Raw genomic sequence first — 12746 nt, 5'->3', positions numbered from 1 at the left:
TCTGTGGCCCCTTTGCCCGCCAATGTCAATATGGTATCTTATGCACGGTGGATGGCCACGTCCGTTGCGGACACTGCATAGCCGCCTCGTGCTCATGACACAAGCGCTTAACTTTGTCAAATTTGCCGCATGCTTTTAGCTGTGTCGTTATTTTCTCTTTCTGTTTTATATTCAATATATATTGGCGTGGCCACCCCTGCAGTCCTTGCTTTTCTTTCTCCAAGTAACCGATCGCCACACAATCAGCTCTGTAATAGACATTAAGCCATCTGTATGCTTAGAGCACCGATTCTTCAAAACTTTTAAGGAACATTGAAATATCTTCGTAGTACATGTTTAATTATTCTACCCTTCACGCCAGTCCCAGTGAAGAATATAGATTATTTAAATGAAGTTAAAGTTTTATCTGTATAATATAATAAGCATATTTTGCTGCATTTCATCTTAAAAATGATATCATCATCATATGTAAATACACGCTTTATAAAGTGGCTCAGGTTGTGTAATATTATAACTGTAGTACAAGTTTACAGTGGGGTGATTGTACTTATAAGTACAAACAGTTCTACAAGGAGCAGTGATTGAGTGCGTTTAAAGTTCTTGGGATGAAACTGTTTCTGAACCACGAGGTCCGTTCAGGAAAAGCTTTGAAACATTTTTCTGACAGTGTGTCCTTGAAGCTGTATACCGATAATTCTCTTTCCGATCAGCTACTGCTGTGATTCACACTCAGATACAGTGATATAAATACTCCGAGTCGTGCAGTGAGAGTAATATGGAAAAAGATGATCCGCTGTGGCAACTCCTAACGGGAGGAGCTGAAAGAAGAAGAAGAAAAATAAGAAGAAGAGGAAGGTGCAGTGAGAGTAACAACGCTAAAGCAGTTATGGTATTTAGAATACTACGGCTATTCCCTGGACCATTATATTGTTACAAGTTAATTACAATCAGATGCATTACACTAATAAACAATATGCGGTTAGTTTTGGTGTATTTATAAAGCAGCGTCAGGAAAATAAGGTGTAACCACATAGGAACAGTAGCACTGCTTTGACGCTGGGTGCCGCCAGTCTGCAAAACCGAGCGGAGAACTTGCGTACGACAAGGTATGAGGTACCGTGGAAAAGTGCGTGGCTTTACGCCAAGTGTAGGTTTTATACATCGCGATTTGAACGTGGAAAAGTTCTTACGCAACATTTCTGTGCATACGCACCATTTATACATGAGGCCCCAGGTCATGTAGTTCTACTCGATAATCATGGCACCAGACAGGGCGATGTGTTGCATGTTGATTAGCACATAGAACTCAGAATTTCACTGTAGTCTTTACATGTGACAATAAGGACCCTGTAAACCGTAGAAGTGTTTCCCAGTTAGACTTTGTTAGTGCAGAAAAGATCCCTAAACATACATGATTGCCTTTTAATGGACGAGCCATTAACTATGCTCTGGATCAGTCTTATACAAGATGCACGAGAATATTTCAGCTTTCTGCATTGCCAAAGTTGGTGAAAATTGTAGACAGCATTTTTGGTGTGCAACACATGAGCTGCTGAGAGGCCATGCCTGCACATATCAGATAAAACGATCACTGCCGTTTCTTTTTTGTGCATCCGGTGTACCACAATAACTGAAGGGCATTTGAAAAACTCCACACTTTTACAGGCAAACTAAGCTGAATCTCAGAAATTCTAGGCATATCTTGGAAACACAAAGAGCATCACAGAAAAGAAAACAGTTCAACCATTTAATGGCTACAGCAGAAATAAAAAAAAAAAAGAAACGAAACCTTACCTGACCAGTTGTTCTTTGCCTGTCTTTTCAGATGAACAAGACTTGTGCACTTTGGACCTGCTGCAGGAATCAGACATTCTGTAAATGTTTCATGCTGCAGTTCAGTAAAGCTTTAGGTGGAGATGAAGGTTAATGTTTACCACTCAGGAACAGGCTGCACCAAAGGGTTCACAGAGAAATCGACACTGGAATCCACACTGGAAGATCTCGGAGGCCTGCAACATGACTGAAAAATTTGCACTGGTATTAGGAACACCAAAGATAAATTCTGCATCTACACAAAAAAACAAACAAAAAAACAAATCCTAAACAGTTATTAGATTTTCTATTCTGGAACTGATAGTACTGAAAAGACACCAAGGAACCTACACTTGGAGGCAGGTGGGACTGGAGGATATGCACTGGAAATGGGACCACTAGTTGTAAACAGGAGGATCCGGAAGCAGTGAAAGGATCTTGTAGAATATGTGCTGAACTGGAGGACCAGTATGGATACTGGGAGACCTGAACAGGGAATGGGAAGACTGAAAGGTGATCTGAGCGATAACACACTGGAATTAGGAACTCCAAAGTGGAGCTTGGAGAAGGACCTGCTTGGAATTGTGACTTAATGAGAGCCATGAAAGGAAACTGGAGAGTCTAAGCAGCAAATAGAAACAGTAACTATTCACGTGGGTATCTGCTCAGGAAGTGGGAGTCCAGAAATGCTACTGAGTTTGGGAGTACTCAATGAAGCTGGGAGCACCAGGCTCTAGTTATGGCACCAGAAGGAAAGGCTCTCTTTAGAAGTGAGCAGCGTGCAAACTCTTAATGCCAACTAATCAAAATGAGTGAAATAAATCGATTCACTTAATTGGGCAATTCGAAAGAATTGAATGAGTAGGTTAAGCTGAAGTTGAAATCCCCATCACTAGTGCTGATCACATCCTCACGCAGTGTTGGTATGGTGGGGGATCAGTTCCTGTGCTTGCATTCTTGATGTGCCAACAAAGGCACCTTACCTGATTAACACCCCACAGGCAAGTAGAAACAGCATGACAAGGCGGGAGGAGTTCCACCAGAGGGAAATCCTCCTGGATATCTATACTGATATAGACTGGGTAATGTGTTAGGAAAGAAAATATGCCACATCGTTTGATGGAAATGAAAATGATCAACCTACAGAGCCCTGAATTCAAAGACGCCCCAAAAATCAGAGTGAAAAAATTATGTGGCAGGCTAGTCCATTTTGCCAAAATTTAATTGCAGCAACTCAAAATTGTACGCAGCACTTTGTATGGCCCCTGTGTTCTTGTATACATGCCTGACAACATCGGTGCATGCTTCTAATGAGATGACAGATGGTGTTGTGGGGATCCTCCCAGATCTGGACCAGGGCATCACTGAGCTCCTGGACAGTCTGAGGTGCAACCTGGTGGCATTGGATGGACCAAAACATAATGTCCCAGAGGTGTTCTATTGGATTTAGGTCAGGAAAGTGTGGTGGCCAGTCAATGGTATCAATTCCTTCATCCTCCAGGAACTGCCTGCATACTCTCACCACATGAGGCCAGGAATTGTCGTGCACCAGGAGCCACTGTACCAGCATAGGGTCTGACAATGGGTCCAAGGATTTCATCCTGATACCTAATGGCAGCCAAGGTGCCTTTGTCAAGCCTGTAGCGGTCTGTGTGACCCTCCATGGATATGCCTCCCCAGACAATCATTAACCCACCACCAAACTGCTCATGCTGAATGATGATACAGACAGCATAATGTTTCTCCATGGCTTCTCCAGACCCTTTCACTTCTGTCACGTGCTCAGGGTGAACCTGCTCTCATCTGTAAAAAGCACAGGGCACCAGTGGTCCATCTGCCAATTCTGGTATTCTATGGCGAATGCCAATCGAGCTGCATGCTGCTGGGCAGTGAGCTCAGGGCCCATTAGAGGACATGGGGCCCTTGGGTCACCCTCATGAAGTCTTTCTGGTTGTTTGGTCAGAGACATTCACAGCAGTGGCCTGCTGGAGGTCATTTTGTAGGGCTCTGGCAGTGCTCATCCTGTTCCTCCTGCCCAAAGGAGCAGATACTGGTCCTGCTGATGGGTTATGGACCTTCTATGGCCCTCTCCAGCTCTCCTAGAGTAACTGCTTGTCTCCTAGAATCTCCTCCATGCCCTTGAGACTGTGCAGGGAGACACAGCAAACCTTCTGGCAATGACACGCATTGATGTGCCATCCTGGAGAAGTTGGACTACCTGTGCAACCTCTGTAGGGTCCAGGTATCGCCTCATGCTACCAGTAGTGACACTGACTGTAGCCAAATGCAAAACTAGTGAAGAAACAGTCAGAAAAGATGAGGAGGGGAAAATGTCAGTGGCCTCCACCTGTTAAACCATTCCTGTTTTGGGGGTCATCTCATTGTTGCCCTCTAGGCATCTGTTGTTAATTTCATTAACACCACAGCAGCTGAAACTGATTAACAACCCCCTCTGCTACTTAACTGACCAGATTAATATCCCATAAGTTTCATTGACTTTATGCTATACTCTGATTAAAAAGTGTTCCTTTAATTCTTTTGAGCAGTATATATATATACACTGTGTGCACAATTATTAGGCAAGTTGTATTTTTGAGGATTAATTTTAATATGGAACAAACACAGTGCTATCAGTCAATCCAAAATGTTAATAAACCTGAAACCTGAATGTTTCACAACGGAAATGTGAGTGTGAACATCATCAGGGAATACATATGTGCACAATTATTAGGCAACTATTAGTGTGCAGATTTATTATGCAACTAAAGGAAAATGAAAATTTTCCCATCTCACTTGTTTATTTTCATCTGTTATAGTGAGAATAATAAACAAACACCTCAAAATTTACAAATAAACATCTCTGACATTTCAAAAAATAAATCAATCAATCAATGACCAATATAGCCACCCTTCTTTCCAATAACAGTCATAAGCCTTTCCATTCATGGAGTCTGTCAGTTTCTTGATCTGTTGACGATCAGCTTTTTGTGGAGCAGTGACTACAGCCTCCCAGACACTCTTCAGAGAGGTGTCTTGTTTTTCTCCCCGTAAATCTAGCGCTTAAGAAGTGCCCACAAGTTCTCGATAGGGTTTAGGTCAGATGAGGAAGGGGGGCCATGTCATTATTCCTTCATCTTTAAGGCCTTTACTGGCTGGCCACGCAGTGGAGAACTTCGATGCAAGTGATGGAGCATTGGCCTGCATAAAAATCATGGTCTTTTTCCTGTATCACTGTTTGAAGAAAGTGTCTTCGAAAAACTGGCAGTAGGTTTGGGAGTTGATTTTGAGTTCATCTTCAATGCAAAAGGTCCAACTAGCTCATCTTTAAAAATACCAGCTCATACCAGTACCCCACCTCCACGTTGGAGTGGAGCTCTGTGCCCATTACTGATCCACAGGTCCATCCATCTGGTCCATCAAGAGTCACTCTCATCTCATCGGTCCATAAAACCTTTGAAAAAATCTGTCTTCAGATATTTCTTGGCCCAGTTTTGACGTTTCAACTTATGTTTCTTGTTCAGTGGTGGTTGGGTTTCAGCCCTCCTTACCTTGGCCATGTCTTTGAGCACTGAACACCTTGTACTTCTGGGCACTCCAGGTAGGTTGCAGCTCTGGAATATGAAAGTACTGGAGGATAATGGGTTCCTGGTAGCTTCACGCTTGATTCTTCTCAAATCTTTGGCAGCTAATTTGCGTCTTTTGTTCTCAACACGTTTCTTGCGACCCTGTTGACTATTTGCAACAAAATGTTTGATGGTTCTGTGGTCACACACCAATATCTTAGCAATTCCAAAAGTGCTGCATCCCTCTGAAAGACTTTTACAATTTTTGACTTTTCAGAGTCAGTTAAATCTCCTTTTTGGCCCATTTTGCCTGAGGAAAACTAGCTGCCTAATAATTCTGCACACCTTGATATAGGGTGTTGATCTCCTTAGGCCACACCCTCCCTCATTACACAAATACACATCACCTGACGTGCTTAAATCCAATAAGCATTCAAGTTAATACAGCTTGGAGTTGGAATATACGCATTAAAAATGATGATATGGTCAAAATACTCACTTGCCTAATAATTGTGCACACAGTGTATATATATATATGTAAATATATATATATATCTATATATAAATATATATATATATAGATATATATATATTGTGAAAGATGCTATATAAGCGCCCGACTTGGCACAGACTGACGCAGAGGCACGTAAAAAGTGATGACAAAGTTTATTAATTTTCTTCAGCTGTGGGACACGTCTTCCCCGTGCCACACAGCCCAACACAGTCCCAAAGCACAAATACCACCAAAACACTCTCTTTCTGCTGTTCCACCACTCCTCCTCAAGCTTAGTCCTCCTCCTCCCGACTCTGGCTCCCTGAGTGGTGTTGGCTGGCCCTTTTTACAACCCACCCGGACGTGTTCCAGGTGCTTGACCACCTGGTCCTGATTGCACCTCTGGGTCGGGCTGAAGAATCGTCCAGCCAGGCTGCTGAGTCCATGCAGCGCCTCCTAGCGGCCATCTGAGCCCCCAACCAGGCTGTGGAGGACTCCATCTCCCATGGAGCCCTGCGGGTGGATGGGGAATCACCGGTGGCCAGGGAGGCTGCCACCAAGCGTTCCGGGGGAGGTAATGAACTGCCCATGGTGGCTCCCCCGGAACATAAGCAGCAGGGGCATCCCTGCCGGGCATGGGACCCGGCTGTCCTTCACAATATCTATATACAATATGCTTAATAATAAACTATAATAAACACCACCAACACTCCCTTCTTGTACTACCACTCCTCTCTGGCAACCTCGTCCTCTTCCTTCCAATTCTGGCCCTTTTTATAGCCCACCAGGCGGGGCTGTAGAGTTGTCCAGGCCCGCTCAGGAACCCATGCAGCACCCCCTGGCAGCCACCGCAGATCCCAACAGGGCTGTGGAGAACTCCATCTCCCATGGAGCCCTGCGGGAAACTGAGGCACCATCATCAGCCAGGGAGGCTGCCACCAAGAGTCCTGGGGGAGGTACTGAGACGCCCATAGATGCTCCACGGGAACATATGTAGAAGGGACCTGGCTGCCCGCCACTATGTGTATGTATATATATATATATTGTCACGCAAGTGCGATTAGGGGACTGTGTACGGACCCAAACTGTAGCGTGAAGTTGCATGCCAGAAGGAAATGGTGGGGTATTAACCTCTCTCTCTTTATTACTGCAGAAAGAAAGACACACCGCCACCATGAATCTGCCACGACTCCCTGACCACACATTGCCACTTCCGCCTTTCCTCTGTCGATCCCTGATGACATCAGCGCTCCCAGCATCCATCTCGGTTCCTTCCCTGGAACCCTCTCTCTCTACTTCCGGTCTCTCACTATAAATGTTCCCCACTCCGCCATTTTGACTGTGTGCTATTGTATATGGAAATCGATACCTCACTGACAAAATAAATTTTTTTGCATATTTCTTACAGTATACGGGGCCAGAAACCTGAAAAGATGACTTGTGTGTCTTTCTTTTACAATATATATATATATATATATATATATATATATATATATATATATATATACAGTGGTGTGAAAACTATTTGCCCTCCTGATTTCTTATTCTTTTGCATGTTTGTCACACAAAATGTTTCTGATCATCAAACACATTTAACCATTAGTCAAATATAACACAAGTAAACACAAAATGCAGTTTTTAAATGATGGTTTTTATTATTTAGGGAGAAAAAAAATCCAAACCTACATTATGGCCCTGTGTGAAAAAGTATTTGCCCCCTTGTTAAAAAATAACCTGTGGTGTATCACACCTGAGTTCAATTTCCGTAGCCACCCCCAGGCCTGATTACTGCCACACCTGTTTCAATCAAGAAATCACTTAAATAGGAGCTGCCTGACACAGAGAAGTAGACCAAAAGCACCTCAAAAGCTAGACATCATGCCAAGATCCAAAGAAATTCAGGAACAAATGAGAACAGAAGTAATTGAGATCTATCAGTCTGGTAAAGGTTATAAAGTCATTTCTAAAGTTTTGGGACTCCAGCGAACCACAGTGAGAGCCATTATCCACAAATGGCAAAAACATGGAACAGTGGTGAACCTTCCCAGGAGTGGCTGGCCGACCAAAATTACCCCAAGAGCGCAGAGACGACTCATCCGAGAGGTCACAAAAGACCCCAGGACAACGTCTAAAGAACTGCAGGCCTCACTTGCCTCAATTAAAGTCAGTGTTCACGACTCCACCATAAGAAAGAGACTGGGCAAAACGGCCTGCATGGCAGATTTCCAAGACGCAAACCACTGTTAAGCAAAAAGAACATTAGGGCTCGTCTCAATTTTACTAAGAAACATCTCAATGATTGCCAAGACCTTTGGGAAAATACCTTGTGGACTGATGAGACAAAAGTTGAACTTTTTGGAAAGCAAATGTCCCGTTACATCTGGCGTAAAAGGAACACAGCATTTCAGAAAAGAACATCATACCAACAGTAAAATATGGTGGTGGTAGTGTGATGGTCTGGGGTTGTTTTGCTGCTTCAGGACCTGGAAGGCTTGCTGTGATAGATGGAACCATGAATTCTACTGTCTACCAAAAATCCTGAAGGAGAATGTCCGCCATCTGTTTGTCAACTCAAGCTGAAGCGATCTTGGGTGCTGCAACAGGACAATGACCCAAAACACACCAGCAAATCCACCTCTGAATGGCTGAAGAAAAACAAAGTGAAGACTTTGGAGTGGTCTAGTCAAAGTCCTGACCTGAATCCAATTGAGATGCTATGGCATGACCTTAAAAAGGCGGCTCATGCTAGAAAACCCTCAAATAAAGCTGAATTACAACAATTCTGCAAAGATGAGTGGGCCAAAATTCCTCCAGAGCGATGTAAAAGATTCATTGCAAGTTATCGCAAACGCTTGATTGCAGTTATTGCTGCTAAGGGTGGCCCAACCAGTTATTAGGTTCAGGGGCAATTACTTTTTCACACAGGGCCATGTAGGTTTGGATTTTTTTTTCTCCCTAAATAATAAAAACCATCATTTAAAAACTGCTTTTTTTGTTTACTTGTGTTATATTTGACTAATGGTTAAATGTGTTTGATGATCAGAAACATTTTGTGTGACAAACATGCAAAAGAATAAGAAATCAGGAAGGGGGCAAATAGTTTTTCACACCACTATATATATATATATATATATATATATATATATATATATCAGAGATCTCAAACCTTTTTTCCCCTGAGGGCTACTTTTACAAAATGAAAATGGCCGAGAGCTACTCCTGTTTTCTAACGTTTATTCTCATGGCTTATTTCCACCCAAACAAACTGAATAAGCTTGTTTTGCCTGAACATTTAGAAAATGTTGGTGTCCATAACTCACATTTTGTATTAAAACATCACAAAAAATATTTAGTTCACCTGCAAGTGCATTTTGTAAGCCTGTATGCATTTTCTCGTGTATCTCACACTATTGAATTAAAACATGAATGCTGTCAAAACAAAACAATGCAAATCCAAATCCATAGACTTGATTTCTTCATCTGTCATTTTGTTCCATGTCACTGTGTCACTTTATTCACAGGTCCAGTTGAATGTGTGTTGTGTTGTTAAGTTAGTCAGATGACTGGCATGGAGGTGTATGGTGGAGTGGAGCCACTGAGGTTCACTCTTATGGAGTCATTTCAGTGTATGTCTGTCAGTCTTGTTCTGAACTTTGACTTCATGACATTGACGTCAGACTCACAGAGGTATGGAGATCAAAACAAAGCAGACATTTTCAGAGCTGCTTGGTGAAGATTCTTATAGTTATGTGGCTCTAATAAGCTCTAGAAATGCTGAGAATGCTGTTGACACTTTAACTTCACATTATTTGGAAGGTTTACTAATACATAATATATCAAATCCATCGTCTCTCTGTCTGTCCACTTTTCACGAGAGAACTACTTAACAGATTTTGATCGGGTTTTTTTTGATAATTTGCTTGAACATTCCAGTTGATTTTGTGACTTCTCTCGTTTGCTAGCTAAGCGGAGTTAAGGAACATGCCCTGAAGCTGGCGAGTGAGTGAGGAAGGCCCCTCCCCTCGGCCCACTGCCTTTTTGTCGGTACCGCAAGCGAACTATGATACATAGCGAAATAAGAGAACAACTGAATTCAACTTTGTTTGATATTTAAAATAAAGTGTTACTTAGGTCTTGATGAGATTGACTCCGGATATTCTCTTAAGTGTATGCCACATTGAAAACATAGATTGCAATTCAGATTGTGGATTGTGATATGATTTTTTGGAAAGATCGCCCAACCCTAATTCAACTAATCAAGTTTATGTGGGCTTCATTAACCCTTTTGCGAGCTACTTGGAATGGGGTTGCGAGCTACCAGTGGCTCGTGAGCAACGTGTTGGGAACCCCTGATATATATATATATATATATATATATATATATATATATATACAGTATATACTAGCTGTCCCTCACAGCTCCACCAGCATAGTAGTGAAACAAGACAAACTTTAAAAATCAATAAATAAAAATTTAAAAAAATGTATTACTTTGTATTGAGAAGAATTTATATTGATAACTTTCGTATCTGAGGGCCTCTTGATATACAATATTTTTGGTTTTGCTATCAGGGTTGAGAATGTAGCTGTGATCTCTTTGCCTAAAATGTAAAATGTTGGCAAGGTATCCCTGATAAAGCGGAAGATAGGTACACTTCAGCATCAAACGTTACCACTGTATCTGATCGTGTTTGGCTGTGATGGGAGAGCATCCACTGTGTGGGGAGAAAAGCACATGGCCATGATATCTCTGGCAATTGGCAGCTACCCTCTCACACACACATAACTCTGATCTTTCTCTCTCAAAAACGTGAAACATAACTCTTTAACAATCTCTAGATGGTGATGTCTGCTGAACAAACAGGTATCGCTAGCTAAGTGGAGGCAAGGTGCACTCCAACACGTGGTGAGAGGTAGAGCGACTGGAATGGAGGCTGGCGTGCGAGTGAGGATGGTCCTGCCTAGCTTGCTACTCCTGCAGTCCCCGCCTTCTCTTTCTCTCGGCCTGCAGCCTCTTTCTCGGAATTGCACAAATAAACCGGTGCTGTAACTGAACTATGATACTTAGCACGGATGACAGAAGTTGCAAAATCAACCGGAATGTTCAAGCAAATTATAGAAAAAAACCCAATCTTAATCTGTTGAGCAGTTCTCTCGTGAAAAGCAGACAGGCATTCAGACAGACATTGGATTTTATATATATACACTAGCTGATTACCCAGTGGCTTCGCTCACTGAGTGCAAAGGAAAAACAATAAAATGTAGTACTGTATATAAATTATTAAACAGTAAAACATTAACAAGTATGAAGTAAAGATACATTGAGCAGTACTGGAGTGCTTTCGGTTAAAGTACATTTTAAAGGCGCTATAACACAACAGGTAAGTAGCACTCACAGCAGCTTAAATGTATTGAGATCATCTCTCGGTAGCAGATCCCTTTTGAAAGGCGCTACACGACTGCTGTGGTAAAGAAATTACATTTTCTATGCGATCCTGCAAATTTCTGCCTGACAACCTTGCACTACATGCCTGTGATTTAAGAGAAAAATTATTCTGAGAAATGTGGACGCTGCCCTTCCATACTTAACGGGCAGAAGGTCCAAACAATTCCCAAGTCCAAAATTTAACATGAAGAGGTCGGTACATCTTCTTAGATGTAAACCCTCCATCGTCTTAAAAGAATTCATCACAAAAGCAACCTTGAATGTTGCAGGGTTTTAGTGACCTGAAGGCACCTTAAGGGACAGTATGTAGTCGTGCAGAGCAATTTACAAACAGAGTTTTGCTTCGATGGCGCTGATCACACTCATTCGGAAAGAATTCCACTCTCCCAGGAGCCGACGGGGACTCGAAGTGTCACAAACAGTGCGAAAAGAGAGGACGCCGCCTAAAACTGCGAAGCTCTCGACCTGGCAAGGCAGCCCGACATTCCGTGCCTCCCCGCGTCCACTTTGTTCTCACGACCCCTTGCCGCTGAAGGCGGTGCCGTCTTCATATTGTTTACAGCTTGGTGCAGTTAAAAAGTAGAAAGACGCAAAGCTGTTTTCCTCACCTCTTCTACTATCAAGTACTGCCAATTCAAAAAAAGTTATAATGTGGCAGTTTCCGCGACAGTCACGCGGACGAATAAATAAATCCTCTGTCAGAAAGAGCCTGGTGGCAGACAGCTGAGCACTGGAGTCCAGAGAGGAGGGCTGGGAGAGAGGGCGACGTGGGGCGCACTTCTATGGGATAGATCGGCATGTTTGTGTTTACTTCTTTTCAATATCAGTAAAATAACTGTCACACAAATAATAACAATTCATAAAGACGATATAAAAAAGGCGTCCACAAACAAAATGATTAGTTCCTGTATTATAATATGTTCTGTGGTCATACACAATTTCTGTTTTCGCGTGGTCATATGTAATTTCTGTTTCAAACACGAAAAAAATATATATATATATATATATATATATATATATATATATATATATATATACTGCTCAAAAAATTAAAGGAACACTTTTAATCAGAGTATAGCATAAAGTCAATGAAACTTATGGGATATTAATCTGGTCAGTTAAGTAGCAGAGGGGTTGTTAATCAGTTTCAGCTGCTGTGGTGTTAATGAAATTAACAACAGATGCACTAGAGGGGCAACAATGAGATGACCCCCAAAACAGGAATGGTTTAACAGGTGGAGACCACTGACATTTTCCCTCCTCATCTTTTCTGACTGTTTCTTCACTAGTTTTGCATTTGGCTACAGTCAGTGTCACTACTGGTAGCATGAGGCGATACCTGGACCCTACAGAGGTTGCACAGGTAGTCCAACTTCTCCAGGATGGCACATCAATACGTGTCATTGCCAGAAGGTTTGCTGTGTCTCCTGCA

General features: G+C 42.3%; 1 protein-coding gene across 5 annotated transcripts in view; it reads right to left on the bottom strand.

The window, feature by feature from the left end:
• dglucy (D-glutamate cyclase) overlaps window positions 1-12746 on the bottom strand; it is a 90884-nt gene that overhangs the window by 70741 nt on the left and 7397 nt on the right. For 4 of the 5 annotated variants that reach the window (XM_039741536.1, XM_039741538.1, XM_039741541.1 and 1 more), the window contains exon 2: window positions 1795-2020. The gene's annotated coding sequence lies outside the window, so the exon portion shown is untranslated. The remainder of the gene's footprint in view (window positions 1-1794; window positions 2021-12746) is intronic. The other variant, XM_039741537.1, reaches the window with a different exon arrangement.

This window comes from Polypterus senegalus, chromosome 18 (assembly GCF_016835505.1).
Source record: "Polypterus senegalus isolate Bchr_013 chromosome 18, ASM1683550v1, whole genome shotgun sequence".
In the NCBI taxonomy this organism is placed as follows: domain Eukaryota; kingdom Metazoa; phylum Chordata; class Cladistia; order Polypteriformes; family Polypteridae; genus Polypterus; species Polypterus senegalus.
Note: the sequence above shows the minus strand (reverse complement) of the source record. Positions and strands in the feature narration are given on the sequence as shown.